The 18,106-nt window shown below is 45.3% G+C and overlaps 1 non-coding gene across 1 annotated transcript; it reads right to left on the bottom strand.

Moving 5' to 3' along the window:
• Positions 1–17,681: 17,681 nt before the first annotated feature.
• Positions 17,682–17,788, bottom strand: LOC131229945 (small nucleolar RNA R71). Its single transcript, XR_009163680.1, has one exon. It is a non-coding gene; the product is annotated as a small nucleolar RNA R71 (small nucleolar RNA).
• Between the last annotated feature and the right edge of the window lie 318 nt (positions 17,789–18,106).

Below are 18,106 nucleotides of genomic sequence, written 5' to 3'. Positions count from 1 at the left end.
TACTTAATAATTTCAACAGCAGTAGTAAGCTCGACCCTCATCTGGGAGCAAGAAGGGAAATAGTTACCTGTGTACTATGTCAGCAAAGTCTTGGTCCCAGCTGAGACTAGGTATTTAGACATCGAGAAGCTCGCCCTGGCTCTGGTCGTCTCATCCCGTCGCCTCCGACCTTACTTCCAGGCCTATATTATAATAGTCCCAACCAACCAATGCTTTTGCCAAGTACTCCAGAAACCTGAAGTGTTGGGGAGACTCAAGAAATGGGTGATCAAGCTCAGTGAGTTTGATGTTAAATATCAGCCCTTAACTGCCATTAAAGGCCAAGCCGTGGTTGATTTTATTGTCGAGCTTGCAGGCGAAAATGACTTGGAAACCAGTTCGAGCAGCGAGATCGATCAGCCTGTAAGTTAGGCAGTAGAGCTAAACCTACCACTCTGAATGCTATATGTCGATGGCTCATCCAATTCTAAAGGCAGCGGGGCGGAGGTAGTCCTGGAGGCTCCTTATTAGACCTGCACACAATATGCCTTAAGATTTGGATTCTAAACATCGAACAATGCTGCAGAATATGAAGCCTTACTCGCCGGACTTAGTTTAGCAGTGACAATGGGAGCCCAGAACCTGAAAGTCCACAATGATTCATAGACAGTCATCAATTAGATAGTAAATGAATACCAGGCCAAGGAAGAAAGAATGATCGCCTTTTTACAAAGGGCCTAAGAACTCATCAGCAAATTCCCCAAGTACAACATTAGCCAGATCCCGAGAGTAGAAAACTCCAAAGTAGATACACTAGCAAAGCTAGCCACAATGGCCGAAGACGTCATTCCTAAGTCAATCCCAATTAAGTTTCTCGCCAAGCCGAGGATCAACAATTCTAGTTTGGATACGATTCTCCCGGTGAATTCCACATCATGCTGGATGAACCATAATTGACTACCTTCAGGAAGGGAAGTTGCTCGAAGACCGACTCAACGCTCGCAGACTCCGATCCAAGTCAGCCCGGTATAATGTGGGGGGGACATAAAAAGGGATTTTCCTTACCTTATTTTAAATGCCTCTGACCTAAAGAGGTTGAGTACGTCTTGAGAGAGATACATGAAAGTATATGCGGCAATCACTCTTGCAGCCGTGCCCTCGCCCACAAAGTCATCCAACAAGGATACTTTTAGCCTACCATCCAGAAAGATGCCAAACGATACACCCAGAGGTGTGACAAATGTCAAAGATTCGCAGTCGTACCCCATTAGCCGCCTGAGTAGCTGACCCCCATGATCGGGCTATGACTCTTTGCCCAATGGGGAATAGACATCACAGGCCCCCTGCCAACTGGCAGAGGCCAAACCAAATGTGCATTCATTGTGGTCGATTACTTCACTAAACGGTTGAGGTCGAGCCTCTGGCCACAATCACAGAGCAGAAAATTATCGACATCATCTTAAATACATTATATATTGGTACGAGATTCCGCGCACGATCGTTTTGGACAATGGGAAACAGTTCGACAGCAATCGATTCCGAAGTATGTGTGAAAACCTTGGAATTCAAAATATCTACTCGTCACCTCGACACCCCCATGCCAACAGTTAGGTCGAGGCAGTCAATAAGATCATCAAGAACTATTCCGAACCAAGCTCGAAAAAGCTAAAGGGGCTTGGGCCGAAGAGCTCCCCCATGTTTTATGGGCATATTGGACCACCACCTGAACAACCATAGGAGAAACTCCTTTCTCCTTGGCCTTCAGAGCCGAGGTCGTCGTCCCAGTCGAGATCGGACTCCCTACTGCTTGGACCCGTTCTTATAACCAGAATCAAAATGTCAAGTAGATAGCATTGGACCTCGATCTGCTCGAGGAAAAAAGGGAGCATGCCCAACTCAGGGTTGTGGCTCAGCAACAACAGGTCGCCTAATTCTACAATTCCAGAGTGAGGATGAGAAGGTTTTGAGCTAAAGATTTAGTCCTCCGTTGAACCTTCCAAAACACCATGGAGCACGGTTCGAGAGTCCTAGGACCGAACTGGGAAGGACCTTACAAAGTTACAGGCACTACCCGACCTGGGACCTATTGGCTTGAAGATATGGAAGGACGAATTCTATCACATCCATGGAACGTCGAGCACCTGAAAATTTACTACTCATGAAAGTCAAACAGGCCTAGGGCCAAAATCTAAAGTTCTTTAGCTAAAGCTCTTTTCTCATTTATATGATAAGAAGAGTACATAACAAAAAAAAAAGAACATAACAACAAGTGGGGTACAAGAGAAGGGAAAGGTGTTCAGGGTTCTGATGGAGGAGGCTGAACAGAAGGAAAGACTTTGGCTTCCAGTGGGGTGGAGTCTTTAGAGGGGTTGACCTCGAAAGCGGACAGGTTGAGCTCGGGGTGTGCCTTCTTAATGTCTTCCAGGCACTTGTCGTACCCGGTGCTGTAGAGAGCATCCCTCTCTTCCTTCCACTCTTTGGATGCCTTCAACTCCACCATGACCACTTCCTTAGCCTTCGAGATGGCCGCCTGGGCCTCCTTCGTCTTCACGTTGTGACTGTGCCTCAGATCCCCCAGCTTGGACTTCCACCGAGCACCCTTCTCTTGAGCCTCCTTGAGAAGCACCTTCATCGCCTCCAGCTCGGTCCTCGATTCCTCTGCCCAGGCCTTCATAACAACGTTCTCAGAGCGAAGCTGCTCGGACTCGATGCTCTTCTGTAATAGGGTCGCCTCTGCTTCCTTGAACTCCGTCCTGCTGTGCAATATATCGCAAGGGACATTCACAAGGGAGGGGGCAAACTGAAAGCAAACCCACAATTAGAAAGCACAAAAAGTTATTAAATAAAGAAAGATGACCATTGCGGAGAAAATAACTTACCATGCAGAAGAGAGTCGCCAAATGGCCAACAATAGCATCCGGAGCCATATCCATCACCCTGGTGAACTTGGTATCAGAGACATGCTGAGCTATCTAGGGTATAAGGCCCTCTATCACTGCAATGGCCGACTTGAGGGGCCCCCAAGCTTTGCCACCCCAACCCCCAGCCGAACTACCCAACTGGGGTGAGGGAGGCTGGACCTCATAGCTGGAGGTCACCCACCCCTTATGGGGCTGGGCCTCGGCCTCGACAGCAGAGGCTGCCCTTGTGACGACCCCGACACCTCCAGAGACCACTGACTAGTCGGCAGAGTAGCAGTAGAAACAATGACAGAGTCAACAACTACCTTCTTCATCGGAGCATGACTCTGCTTCTTTTGGGTTAGCTAGGCCGCAAAGGGAGCCTTTCGCTTGGGCCGGTTCTGCTCGGGTATCTCTATATGATAAAAAGTAGTAGTCAGTGAACATATAACGGTGAAAAGAAAATTTGACTATCTCCTATAGATGTACCTGTCAAGAATAAAGTGAGACCTGATTTAAGTAGCAACTCAGGCATAATCAGATGCCTCCAAAATCTTAGCTCGGCATCTACTAACCTTGCTTTGGTGATTCGAGCATGCTCTTCCCTGTTCACTCCAGCAGGATACTTAGGCAGAACTGCCAAGCATGACCACAGTCAGAGATGGAGAAAACAAAATAAATTAAGAAAAAACAGTTCGAATATACCGACCTGGTTTAGCGAAGGAGGTTGGAACCCAAGAGCGCAACTCGAAAGTTCCTAGAGCCTCCTAATCCCTTGATGCATAGAACCACTTGCTCTTCCAATTCTTATTTGAGGTCGGGGTGTCTGTGATCATGGCCTTGCCAATCTTTGGCAAAGCAACAAATTAGTACCAACCATCGTGAAAGGGGTTGGATGTCACTTGGTACAGGTGGAGAAACTCATTCACAATTAGCTCGGGTTGGTCGAGCTCAGATCAGAGAATGAATGACCCCACTAACGTCCTCCAGGCATTAGGGATTAATTGCCCAGGAGCTAACCCCAGATATACGAGGACTTTCCTTACAATGCTTTGCAGAGGAAGCCTTAACCTACATTGGAGGGTGACCTAGTAGATGGCCACCTCACCGTCCTGGGGTTCATTTGGGAGCTCACCTGGTGTGGGAGCTCGGAGTATCACAGAGTCTAGAATGTGATACCCTGACCTGATCCACACCAGGTCGGCCTCCGTCAGCATGGACCCTACTGGTCCCTTCTCCTCTACCTCTGATGAAGACCTACTGGTTTCCTCCTTCGCTAAGGCAGCCCCCTCTGCATCCTCTGGCCACTCGGCCGAGGACCACTCTGCCATCCGCGACTTATGGGACACCCAGAAGTCCTCGTCGCTCATCATCACTAACGGTGACGATGGATTTAATATAGGTTGGAGATCATCTACCCCACTGTCATGCCAGGATGTCCCCCATTGATTAAACATTCAGACATATTCTCTAGGCAGGAAGGCCGTCGGAAGCCAAAAACCCAAGGAAAAAGAAAAAGATAAAGGAATGGAGGGGGTTAGAAGAGCAAGAGTAAGGCTCACCGGGGAAGAACGCCTGAAGTCTCGTTGAAAATCGTCTGACTTCGGAGAAGGGTAAAGAGCGTAGCAAAAAGGCAAAGGGGCAAATAGCCTTGGATGATGCTAGGGCACCCCCTTTTATAGCAGCCCCGCTCGTGCAAGCACTCAATGCTCCCATTTAATGCGCAACCGAAAATGGCTCCTCGACACTCCCGCTCAGACACGTGGAGTACTACCATTCATTGCACAGCTCTGCAATCGAGGACAGACCACACGTCAGTGCCCTATATGCGGAGAGTTGAACAGGCACCTTGACAATGCACGTGACCTCGAGCCACGACATGCCACCTCGAGCATTGCACATCATGATTGTAGAGACGCCCCGATTCCTATGCATGACGCCTTACTCTACATTAATGAAAAGAAAATCTGACACCCCTGACGCAAGATGGTCTGACCTGAACTAGATTGACCTACTTTCCAAGCCTGCTTCGCGAACTCAGAATTAGGGGGGCTTATAGTTATGGGAAAAATAAATCGTCCATTAAAGATAAGGTCAGGTTTGAACCCCATGCAATTAGCGAGGTCGGCCTGTTATAAATACTACAAAGGGCACCACTCCCGAGTAAGAAACTAGATCGAACTCGATCTCGTGACCATCCTCAAGAGCAGGTCAGAAAACTCATTAATCTGCCCATTGCCAAAGGGAACTCGACATAACATCTAGGTCAGCATATCACCTAGGATGGCATAACATCCAGGTCAGCATAATCCCACCTCTGCTAGTTCTGACCTGGTCCGACGGTATCTGCCCGAGATCTTAGCCGAGGATCTCGGGAGATCTTTATGACACATATGGGATCTGAATCCTTCTACAATCCGCACCTACCAAATAGGGAGACCACTTTCCACTCCACCGCCCTCTCCTACCTATAAATAAGGACATCCCTAATGGTGATAGGTATGCACAATCTCTAGCTTAAAACCATGTTTATGACCATACCCAGATTCCTTACATGACTTAGATATCGAAGGGTCCCTTGTATTAGCTAGGGTCTCCTTCGTCTGTTCCTTGTGTAGGTGCTTGAAGGTCTAGGGAAGGCTAACCAGATTTCTGCATCAACAAATGGTATACATATAATTATTATGCTTCTCTTCTCAACCCCACGAGGTTCGAGTATAGAGGTCTTAACCATGGGTTTTGTTACGGGGGAAAAAGGACGGGCCAATAAAGGTTAGGTCGGACATCCGTGCACACCACGAGGTCAGTCAACAATCGATACGGCAAAGAGCTTGACCTCAACCGCAGGCCGAATGAGGAAGGAGGTCGACTTCGGTCTTCTAACACCTCTCTAAAGGCAGATCGACTGACCACAAATCTACCCGACGCAAAAGGAGCTTGGTAACGACTTGACAAAAGAACTCAAGTCGATGAACCCCTCTGAATAGCTCCCCTCCTTGACCTCCCACCGCGCGCTCTACTAGTTTCAACTTGGAACGAACTGTCTAGGTCTTATCAAAATTATCCATTCAAGATCTCGGCCGAAGATCTAAGGGGGCAATTGCGACACAGATCTATCCGAGATCTCCGCTGAAGATCTTGGAAGATCAGCGCGATACGATAGGATTCAAAATCTCACTACAATACGCTCCTACCAAATAGGGAATGTCCCTCTACGCCACCGTCTCCCCTCACCTATAAATTGGAGTGCCCCTAATGGTGAAACGTACACACAATTCTCCACTCATAAACCCTACGTTTGACTTGACCTAACTTGCCCACTTAACATTGGCATCGGAGGGTCTCCATTCTTGTCCCTTTTTGTAAGTCTTAGGTGGTCTAGGAAAGACATCTAGATTTCTGCATCAACAGTTTGGCACCGTCTATGGGAATGACAGTGAAAGTCGTTCTCCTTTGCAGTGCTCTAATGATGGCAAAAGAGAGAAAGAAAACCCAAACCTCCATCACTGCACCCAACCCTGCGCCGCTAGAGCAGTCTGCAAACCATTGGGACTCATCTTCCCAACTTCGGGTTGACTCTACACTCGCAGGACCGATGCAGCGATCCTAGAACCAGGGAGGTTGATTGTCTCTCTAGAACAATAAGTTGAAGCATTAACTAGCAGTATCGACCCAATTAAGTGAATGCTAGAGCAACAAAACCCTTCCCCCATCCAAGGGGCTGAGAAAGTGGTGGCTCGAGCAACCACAAAAGTTCTTACACTATCTGGAGCACCCGCCGGCTCCCAGAGGAGCAAATAGGTCGGTGAACTACCGAGGCTAGCACCCTCTCACTCTTCGGGTACCATCGCATCGGCTACTTCCGATTTATGTTATGAGTTAGAGAAGAAAAGGCGTGAAAAAGCTCTAGAGACCATGACTGAGAGCGAAGATCCCTAGGGAGCTGAACTCAACGAACCGCAAGGTTAGATCGACGACATGCGAGAGGCCTACCGCGCGCATGCTTTGACCTCGATCGAAGCGATGTTGAAAGAGACTGAGCCATCATTCACTCCCGACATCAAGCACGCTTAGCTCCCGCCTAGATTCCAAATCTCACAGATCATGCCTTATTCCGGGGCCACCGACTTGGCCTAGCATTTGGAATCCTACAGGGCGTGGATGGAGCTTCATAGTGCATCGACAGTGGTAATGTGCCGAGCATTCTCCTTGACCCTGACATAAGTAGTTTAGAAATGGTTCTGGTAGCTGAAACCACAATCCATCATTTCGTTCATGCAGCTCAGCAAAGTCCTCATCACCAACTTCATCGGGGGAAAGGAAAGGCTGAAACCAATGACTCACCTCCTCACCGTCATCCAAAAGGAGGACGAGTTGTTAAAAGATTATATCAAGTGCTTCAACCTAGAAGCAATGAATGTGGAGGGATATTCAGACCAGATCGCCCTGGCCGCCTTGAGGGAGGGGAGGTTTCTCATCTCACTCGATAAGAATCCTCCAACGACGTTGGTCGATCTCCTCAGCCAAGCCCAATAATACTCTAACGCCGAGGAACTTTTGAGCTTGCGAAAAGCTACTCAAAACAGAGGAAGACCAACCAAGGAGAAGCGACCCAAAGAAGAATAAGAGTTGGCCCCTAACAACAAGCAGAGAAAGAACGACAATTTAACTAGAGGGAAACGTCCGAGTAGACAGCCTAGGAGTAGATTAAACTCTTGCACCCCCTCAACGTAACACCCGAGTTGTCATGCCCCAAACCCGAAAATCGGATTCACAGGAATCACAATTGCTGAATTTGGTGCCGACAGCCTCCGTAGTACCCCATTCTCGGCTCCTAGTGTCCATACGCCAGATTCCGATCTTGGGATCCTACAAGGAGGATTTTTTTTTATTTAACTCGTAATAAGCATAACCACAAGTATACCCAAATCACAAAGGCAACATCATCATCACATATCCATTAATATAATCATTTAAATACAATGCTGAAAGGAAAATCCATAAATCGAAAATCAATCTCCAGAAGACCGCTGCATGCTCCAAGCTCAACACTGCTGCAACCTAACATCACCTGCACGCATCTATCGTGCATAAGCTTATAGAAAGCTTAGAGGGTGATGTAATGCACAAAGTAAGTGTCAAGTATTCAATACAATGCCATCATCATACAATACCAAAATTACTGGTAATCCATAAATCGTACATTATCAGAATAAGCATAGATACTGACAAAATCATGAATCATATGATGACAGAGTAAGCGGAAGTATGGACAAGTCCATAAGTCAATCAATATCAGGATACGTAATATAGCACAACTATGCAATAAGGAGTCATAAAGAGCCAAATATCAGATGTCGAGGATGCAATGCAATATACAAATCCTGCTAAGTCTGTCTAGGCCATATAAGTGTAGAAACATAGCAACCCAAAATGCCATATGCCTATAGATGTAATGCAATATGCGATGCGAATGAAATGACCATGCTAGAGTGTGAAGTCAGGATGATAGTACGTAGTATCGCAGGCTACGGGGTCCACCACAAGGGACTTCTATCCAAACTAGTCCCATACCTAAATTTGGATAGTCAGACTCAACGTGGTAAACCCCTGATCTCAGGTTAGTCGCGCGCTTTACCGAAATCCTTGCCATAACGAAGGTACACAACAATTAGTTGCGCACCACCAGCCCGAGTGGATAGTGAATGAATGAATGAGCATGCAACTCCTACTCAATAAGTCTACATATTAGTACGGTTCCTCTCTGGGAAAATCACCGGGGTCTATTACACTCAAAACTAGATTTGCGCCCCATTGCGTGCAACAAGGTGAGTGAAAGAGACCTCACTATCTGCCTGCCAATATCGGGCCCGGCTCGTCGATAGCGGACCCATTTCTCGAGCTGGTCAGACTTAGCCTAGCATTACCCCCTCCTCTCAGGCTGGTAAGGCCGTACCCCTTTCCAACCGACCACGACACAGTGGGAGACGCGGCTTAACGGTATGTGGCCCTTATGTGCTCATGCATCCACTCGGTCTAGACGTTGGAGTAACATCTAGAACTAAGAGGGTTTATGAACTTTTACCCAGGGATATCTATAGCATCTCATGTAGAACATATTTCTGGTGTCCCATCTGGCCATCCACGAAATACATGTGGAGGCTACGACCCTGATGTCGCTAGAGCATACAGTAATCATAATGCAAGATGCATGAGTCATATAATCCAGTCATGCATCAATCCTGTGAATACCGTGTGCTCATGTGAGATAACCTCTGCCTATCAGGGAGTCTCATAACAACATGCTCAATGACATATGCAATGATCAACTTCATCTCATAACAAACATACAGATGATGCGTATGGGTATGTATCATGATACTATGCTGTTACATACTCATAATCGGTATCAATAACCGGCATCGACAATCGATCTCGACAATGTGGACATTTAACCAGCATTGCCCTCAAGGAATGACCCACATAGAGTCAAACATATAATGGGCCCATAGTCTCATATAAGGGCCTAATATACAACATAATGGGCCTTACATAAGGGCCACATATACACAATAGGTGGGCCCTACTCATGGGCCTTAAATACATGGCATGTGGGCCCTACACATGAGACTCGAATACATCAAATGAGCCATGCATCATGGGCCTAATAATACATATCATAATGGGCTTTGCCCATAGGCCACGAATCCATCACAATGAGCCTCGACTACGGGTCACATATACATCATTTACGACTCGACAATCGGCCTTGACAATCGAAATTGGCCTCGACAATCGAAATCGGCTACAACAATCGAAATCGGTCCATACAATCGGCATTGACAAATCAGAATTGGCCTCGATACTTGGCCTCGACAATCGGAATCGATCGATAGTCGGAATCGGTAACCGGCCGCAACAATCGGGATCGATCGATAATCAGAATCGGTAAATCAGTCACGTCAATTAGAATCGACAGTCAGTCATGACAATCAGAATCGATCGATAATAAAAATTAGCAAAGTGGTCATGTCAATTAGAATTGGCAATTGGTCACGACAATTGGGATTGATCGGTAATCAGAATCGGTAAATCGGTCACATCAATCAAAATCCGCAATCGGTCATGTCAATCAGAATAGACAATTGGTCACGACAATCGGGATCGATCGATTATCGACAATCGGCCACAACAAATAAGAATCGGTAATCGACTTCGATCGATAATCGGCAATCGGCCAATCAAGGCCTAAGGGAAGGTCACAATGTGGACATCTAACCGTCATTACCCAACAATGTGGACATCTAACCAACATTGCTCCCAACGAGTGACCCATATAAGGCCAAACATATAGTGGGCCCATGGCCTCACACAATGGTCTCATAAATTAAGCGGGTCGCATCACATGGGCCTAATGCACATCGCTATGGGCCGCATCACATGGGCCGGAAATACATCTCAATGGGCCACAACGTATGGGCCGGGTATACATCTCAATGGGCCATGACCCATGGGGCCCATTACATCATAATGGGCTACAACCCGTGGGCCTCAAATACAATAAGTGGGCCACATCAATGGGCCTCATACACATTAAGTGGGTTGCATCATATGAGTTGCACTAATGGGCCTCGCCCATTGGCCTGGGATATATCACAGTGGGCCACGTCTCATGGACCTAACGAGATAAACAGATGGCCCGCACATGGGCCAAACACATCATGATGGGCCACATATGTCACAATGGGCCGCACTAATACATCAAGGTGGGCCTCAGGGATGGGCTACAAATATATCAAGGTGGGTCATAAAACATCATATTGGGCCTCGACAAAGGCCATATATATACATAATAGGTGGGCCACACAAGTGGACGATATGGATAAAGCACGCATAGCATGGTGGCCCTATACAGTATAGGCGGGCCCAGCACATGCAACAAGTGGGCCCTACACCATCAAGACGGGTAGACAGTACGGATATAAAATACATACATCGGGGTGAGTCCCACCATCCAGCGGGCTAAATGGTGCGGATATACAATACATTTATCATGGCAGAATCACACATTAAAATAGGCCTTATATACATCACATTGGGCCTTGACCCATGGGCCCCAAATACATCTAATGGCCGCATCATAGGGACCTCATGTATATCAAGGTGGGCCTTAACAATGGGCCATAAATATGGTAAGTAGGCCACACCACATGGGCCACATGTATATCAAATGGACCATACTCAAATATAAGTGTTGATAATGATTTCCACTATTAAAATTCCCAAGGCCCGTTATAACATTTATTTCCCATCCAATCTAATCATAAGATCTCAAGGATTTCAATGGTAGTCGTCCAATCCTCACCGTGCACTGTGGTCCACTTGAAAAATAAATCTGTCTGAAGCCTTAAAATTATTTTCCAAAAATGGTTGGACGGTTTGGATGCAACACATGCATCATGGTGGGTCCCATAGGATGGAAAAAGGATGGACGACATAGAGGAAGTATGTACCTCCTGGTGGGGCCCACACTAACGAAAGGTGTGGATTACAGTACATACATCAGTGGGTCCCATGTGGGACCCACCATAATGTTTACTTTCCATCTGACCCATGGATAAGGTCACTCAGACCTGGGGGTCCACCATACGGTTTATATGACATCCAAACTGTTGATAAGGTCACTCAGACCTAGGGCTCACTGTACTATTTATTTTCCACCCAAACCTAGGCCCACTGAAATGTTTATTTTCCACCCAAACCTGGGCCCAACATAATGTTTACTTTCCATCCAAACTGGGGGCCCAACATGATGATTATTTTCCATCCAAACTGTTCATAGGGTCACATGGGCCTAGGGCCCACTGTAATATTTATTTGCAATCCAATCTATTCATAAGGTCAAGTGGACCAGGGGCCCACCATAATGTTTATTTTCATCCAATCGGTTCATAAGGTCCCGTGAACTAAGGGGGGCCCACGGTGGTGTTTATTTTCCAGCCAACCTGTTGATAGGGTCATGAGGACCTGGGGCCCACTGGAATGTTTATTGCCATCCAAACAGTTCATAAGGTCACACGGTCAGGGAGGGGGCCCACCGTAACATTTATTTTCCACCCAATCTGTTGATTGGGTCACGTGGGCAGGGAGCTCACCATGATATTTATCTGCCGTCCAACCTATTTATAAGGTCACTTGGACCTGGGGGTGGACGTGGGGCCCACCGAAATGTGGTTCACAAATCCAGCCCACCCATTATGTGTGTCCCACCTGGCTGAGGGTCCAGACCAAGTTTCAGCCGTATCCAAATTTCAGGTAGGCCCCCACCAGCTGTTTTTATATGTTTTAGGCTTGTCTTCACATGATTTTAGATGCTGTGGCCCACCTGAGTTCCGTATACGGCTGATTTTTTTGGGTTAACCCATAATTTAAAGGGGATGTGCCAAATGCACTGTGTTGATGTCCGAAACGCATCACAGTTGGGGCCTACAGCTGGGGCCATGAGGCCCAGCCTGTCCGCCCACCCGTCAGGAGCAGGCGCTGCCTGCGTCTTCAGCAGCAGCGCTGCACCCTTCTTTCTTTTCCTTTTTTTTTTTTTTTTAAATCAAGAATTCTTCAGGAATTCCCTAGGTAGGGCCCGCATCAGGTGAATCTGACCCAGCCATTGGTCCCTGTGGCTCGACACACACCTGTCGAGTCCAATACTAGATAGTTTTTTTGGTGTACAGAAATAACAGGATGAAATTCAATGGTGTAAACACTGTTTCCTATACTAAGGCCCGCCAGGAAATCAGATCAGCCTCATTTTTCGGCTCAACGCCTAAAATGATCTAAGGAAGAGGATGGATAGCTTGGATTAAGTACATACATTAAGGTGGGGCCTGCATGAGTGGCCCACCATTTCTCTCTCTTTTTTTTAGTTAGCTCGTTAATACACTCCCTGTCAGTACATGCACTCCATGTGAGTCACGCTTGTTCAGCGTCTAGAGACGCTGGACGGCATGAAGAAACACAAGACTCGTGGTGGGTCCCACACGGATGTGGCCCACATTTCATCAAGGTGGGTCCCACATGAACGTGGCCCACCTGATTTGAATCAATTTAATACTTGTGTGTTTCCACCACCATAAAGGTAGGGTCCACATGACTTGGATGGTTGGATAAGACGTACATCAAGATGGAGTCCATCCAGGTGAGCCACACGGCCACATCATCATATAAAAATGAGAAAGAGAGAGAGAAGCACCCACTTCAAGATCTCGAACTCTTCCTTCCACCGATGCGATCTAAAGCTCCAATGGATAGACTTTAATGGTTGAGATTGAACTTGGATGGTAGAGATGGTAGGTAGGAAGGTGGGCCACACCTAGCTCTCTCATGGAGCATTAGACGTGAGTTGCTTAGGAGGAAAATGAGAGAGAGAGAGAATGGAAGAGAGAGAGAGAGATGGGAAAGGGATTGAAAGAGAGAGTGATGGGATGAGTGATGGGGTGTGTAAGAGATGGGATGGAAAAGTTGACTTTGGGGATGGTGTTGTGTACTTGGGGATGGGATAGGGTACTTGAATTGATGAGTTGTGTACTTTGATTGATTGATTGGATTGATTTGACATTTGGTAGAGATTCTCTCGAAGTTCGCAACGCGCTGTGTTTTTCTCGAATTGAACGCAGGCCGACATCTTCTAGCCTGGGTATCGGGTCGGTGTATGAGTCGCGGCGTTGGAACAGCGGCGACGGCACGGTCTCTAGGGTACAGGTTTCGGTTTGAGTCGACTTTGACATGTAGGCCTCGGCTTAGGATCACGCACAAACGTCAGATACGAGTCGAGGATTGCCGAATTTCGACCGGAAGGACCGCGGAAACCGACGAAACGGTACAATCTAGGATACAGGTCTTACACGAGTAGTTCCTCATGAAAGTTTGGGATAAACGGATCCTCAAATGGCCGAACTGGATGAAGATCGATGACGACAAATAGGATAAACAGATGTACTATCACTTCCACCGTGACCACGGTCATTCTACCAGTGACTGCTTCGATCTAAAGGAAGAAATCAAAGCCCTCATCTGTAATGGACACCTATGAGAATATGTCAACAGGAGGGAAGAGCAAGTAGATTGAAAGAACGAATAGCCCATCAACAATAAATAACAAGGCTATTGGAGAAATCTGCACCATCTTTGGTAGGCCCGATGGAGGAGGAGATTCGAATCGAGCACGCAGAGCCCATGCTCATAGTATCAGCGATAACAACTTAAAACATTAAATCCACATCATCAGCAGGCCTCCGAAGGAGCAGAAGGTAGCCTCCTACAAATTAACCTTCACTGAAGAGGATGCCCAAGGTGTCCACTGATCAGGGTCAAATATTGCATATCAGACCCCAGTAATTACCAGATTTTACGTATATGATAATGCTTAATGGAGTATTTTAATTGTATTTTTGTTACAGGATGGAGTCAGGAGCGTTAATTGAAAATTGATGTTAAAGGCATGGATTTCATGATCCAAAGTCTCCAGAGCACGGGATGGACTCCAGAGAATCAATAATGAAGATTTTACACGCCTGGGATCTGAGGAAAGCAAGCCAAAGGGGCCCGAAAAGGGTCCAGAATGCAAGATCACATGGTTCCCGCTATCCGATCAGTTCGAAACTTCATACATGAGATGAGGGCCGTAAATTAACCGTACATATTAAATTTCAGCCATTGAGGATCTCGAGAAGTGGTCCAATGGACAGATCAGCCCATTAATCTTCACTTTGGGGCCCACCTGATATTTGGAACTGCCTCAAACTTGGTTTTGGCGGTTGGAATTATATGAAGGAAAGGATGGACGGTGCAGATTTCCCACAAACATTACATTGGGCCCCACATGCGTGAGTGTGTGCGTAAAGCACACGTGCGCCGGCTGCGCACCGCACCGCTGGGACGGTCAGCGAAAGCGCTGACCCGTCTCTCTCTCTCGCCCGCCGTTCCAGCGTCCGCAAACACGACCTGCGGTCGTCGGTTGTGGGTCCCACCTATTGTCCAAATGGACAATCCAAACCATCCATCCGCTTCCTGGGGCAGCCACAATCCACGCCAAGGTGACGGAAATGGAAAGTATAATGAATACTAGTTTTTCAACCGTTCAATGGTAAAACGGACGGTGAGTTCAAAACTCTGTGGGCCACCACAAAAATAACTCAAAATTGAGCATTCCCAACCGTTTTTTCACTCTCCATCCAATGAACGGAGTGGATTTCTAGAATACCAAGTATGTGGACCCCACCATCACAACAGCAACGGGTTTCGCGTCCGCGTAACGGACGGTCGCTGTCTGTTTTTGCGGCTGTTTGTGGACCCCACCCGTTAACCGTACGGCCGATCCGAGCCGTCCATCTCGTAGAGTGGTTCGAGAGCTTCAAAATCATGCTGATATTCTTCTCTCATGCGTGCACACGTGCGTGATACAGAGGCCACAAAAGGGCTACTCGGCGACGTTCAAAACTGATCTTTTTGTATTTTCTTCTCTGGGCCGTGTCAATGGACACTCAAAACCACCCATTCCTGACTGAAATTTCGTCCTGAATCCAATGGACGGGGTGGATTTTCCAGAAAATACCTCTGTGGGGCCCACCGATCACGGCTGCGAAAAATTACACTTCGAGTCCTTCTACGACTCTGCCACCGACCCCAGCCATCCAGCAGCTATAAAAGGGGAGTTTTGGACGTGGGAAAGGCATTCAGAACCAGGGGATTCCAGATCTGAAGCAAGGGAGAGAAGAAAGAGAAGAAAGAAAAGAGAGAGAGATTGTTTGGTTTGTCGTTTTTTTTATGAATTTTATTTAATATTTTTTTTATGGATTTTATGGGTCACTAATCTCTCAGCTAGGGCTGAGATGAAGCCCCTAATTTGATTAGCTCTTGTATTGGTTGATTTACTTTGAATATTAATTAATTTGTCTCTTTCTCTAAGTGGGCTTTATGGGTTTAAATTCTATACTTCTCCATCTATGAACTTGACCAAAGTATATATATGGATGTTGTTTGGATGCTTATTATAGGTGCTTGTGTCTGAGCAAGAACCGGTTTCCTATAGAGGAAGAAACAGGGTGCTTTAATGAATGTACATTCCATGTACCCGACCAAGGATATGGGATATATCATTCATGGCATTGCTTAAAGGAATTAGACAGTCTGTATGCCCGATTAAAGACACAGATTGTGCTTTCTCTATTTAAGTGGTATCAATCTAGATCAAGGTGAATCAACAGACAAAACAAGGGTTAGGATAATTAGGGGTGGATTCGAAAGTCCTAGTGCTCTCTCTCTGATTGAATTTTCTTCCCTGTTCTTAATTAATTATTTTTCATAAAATTGTGCTTAGTAATTCATTCCATTATTTGTTGGATTAGTTAAGGAGAATCATAGATTTGAATTGTGACGACCAGTCCTCGTGGGAACGATCTCGTAATACGTACCGTATCTACATCTGATTCGTATACTTGCGAGTTTAAAAATCATTTAAATCATGTTGGTTTAAATAAAACATCAAGTTTTTGGCGCCGTTGCCGGGGACTGTTTCGTTCCAAATTGGATTTAGGATTCTCTCTTATCATAATTCATAGTCTTAGGTTTTTTGACTAACTTTAGGTTAAAATTTTTTTTTTAACTAACCTATTTCCTGTTTTGTAGGGACCTGACATAAACTACTACTTTGGTAATCTCTTTCCAATTTTTCTATTTTTTTTTTCTAATTTCTATTTTTAGAATTAAGGTTTTTTTTAGAAAGTTTCTATTTCCAGGCTATTTTATTTATTTTTAGAAATTTCCTATTTTCTAATTCTAGATTTTGATTCTTCTTTCAAGTAACTTTCTCTTTTCTAGTTTAGGTTTTATTATTTTTTTTAAGGGGTCTTTAGGTTTTATTTATTTATTTATTTATTTTTTATTTTATAGGAAGTTTCTCTCTTATTTTCTAATTTCCTAATTTTTTTATTTTATTTTATTTTATTTTATTCTTTTTTTTTTTTTTTTATAAATTTTCCCTTTTTATAAAATAAATTTTCTTTTTTTTTATAATATTAAAAAATTTTTTTTTTTTTTTTTTTTTTTTTTTTTTTAGAAATTAACCGTTGCTTAGGATTTTTTCTAGCATTATTTTAGTAAATTTAATTTATTTTTGTTTTCTTTTTGTTTATAGGAATTAAGGAAGGAAGCTGCTAAATAACATTGTCTTCAAAAGGAGGAGCTCTTCTTCAGACATCAATCATCTCCTTTTCTGGGTTCTTTCTTCCCATTCTCATTTACATAATTTTAACTTGTTTTAGAATCTCACAGTTTATGCTAGGACGTAGATCTCTGGATTTAGAACTAGCACCGTTTGATCCTGAGATTGAAAGAACAATTCGTGAAAGATTGAGAAATAATTCTGTTGAAATGGCGAATGAGACTGAAGTTAAAGCTCTCAAAGATTATTCAACTCCTGTCCAATTTAATGCGCCTTCATGCATAGTGTTGCCAACCACTACGGCAGCACACTTTGAACTTAAACCTGGAGTCATACAATTGTTGCCATCCTTTTATGGATTGGACAAAGAGGACCCATATCATCATGTGAAGGAATTCTTAAACATTTGCTCCACCTTTAAGTTCCAAAACTTCTCAGACGATTCGATCCGCCTACGCCTGTTTCCTTTTTCTTTGAAGGATAAGGCGAAAGCATGGTTGAATTCTCTAGAAGTTGGATCTATCACTACATGGGACCAACTGTCTAAGAAGTTCTTAAACAAGATCTTCCACGATCACAAAACCAATGCCCTCCGTAGAGAAATCACTAACTTCACACAAAAAGAGGGCGAGCACTTTCATGAATGTTGGGAAAGATGGAAGGACTTGCTTCTTAAATGTCCTCACCATGGTTTTGAGAAGTGGCAACAAGTTCAATACTTCTATGACGGTCTGAGACCACAGAACCGTCGCATGGTTGATGCCACCAGTGGAGGGTCATTCATGACCAAAAGTGATGTCGAAGCGTGGAACTTCTTTGAAACTTTGTGCGAAAATTCCCAGCAATGGGATTATTCAAATAGAGGTGATAGAAGTCCCCAACAACAAAAGAGAGGTGGTATATATGAGATAAGAGTCATACCAGAGCTAAGTGCCAAGCTTGATAACCTGACAAAGAAAGTTGATGCTCTGGTATTGAATAATGGACCACCACAAACAGCTCAAGTCGAGGC

The sequence above is a fragment of the Magnolia sinica genome, chromosome 16 (assembly GCF_029962835.1).
Source record: "Magnolia sinica isolate HGM2019 chromosome 16, MsV1, whole genome shotgun sequence".
Lineage (NCBI taxonomy): Eukaryota > Viridiplantae > Streptophyta > Magnoliopsida > Magnoliales > Magnoliaceae > Magnolia > Magnolia sinica.
The sequence above is the reverse complement of the archived record's forward strand: the minus strand, read 5'-3'. Positions and strand labels throughout refer to the sequence as shown.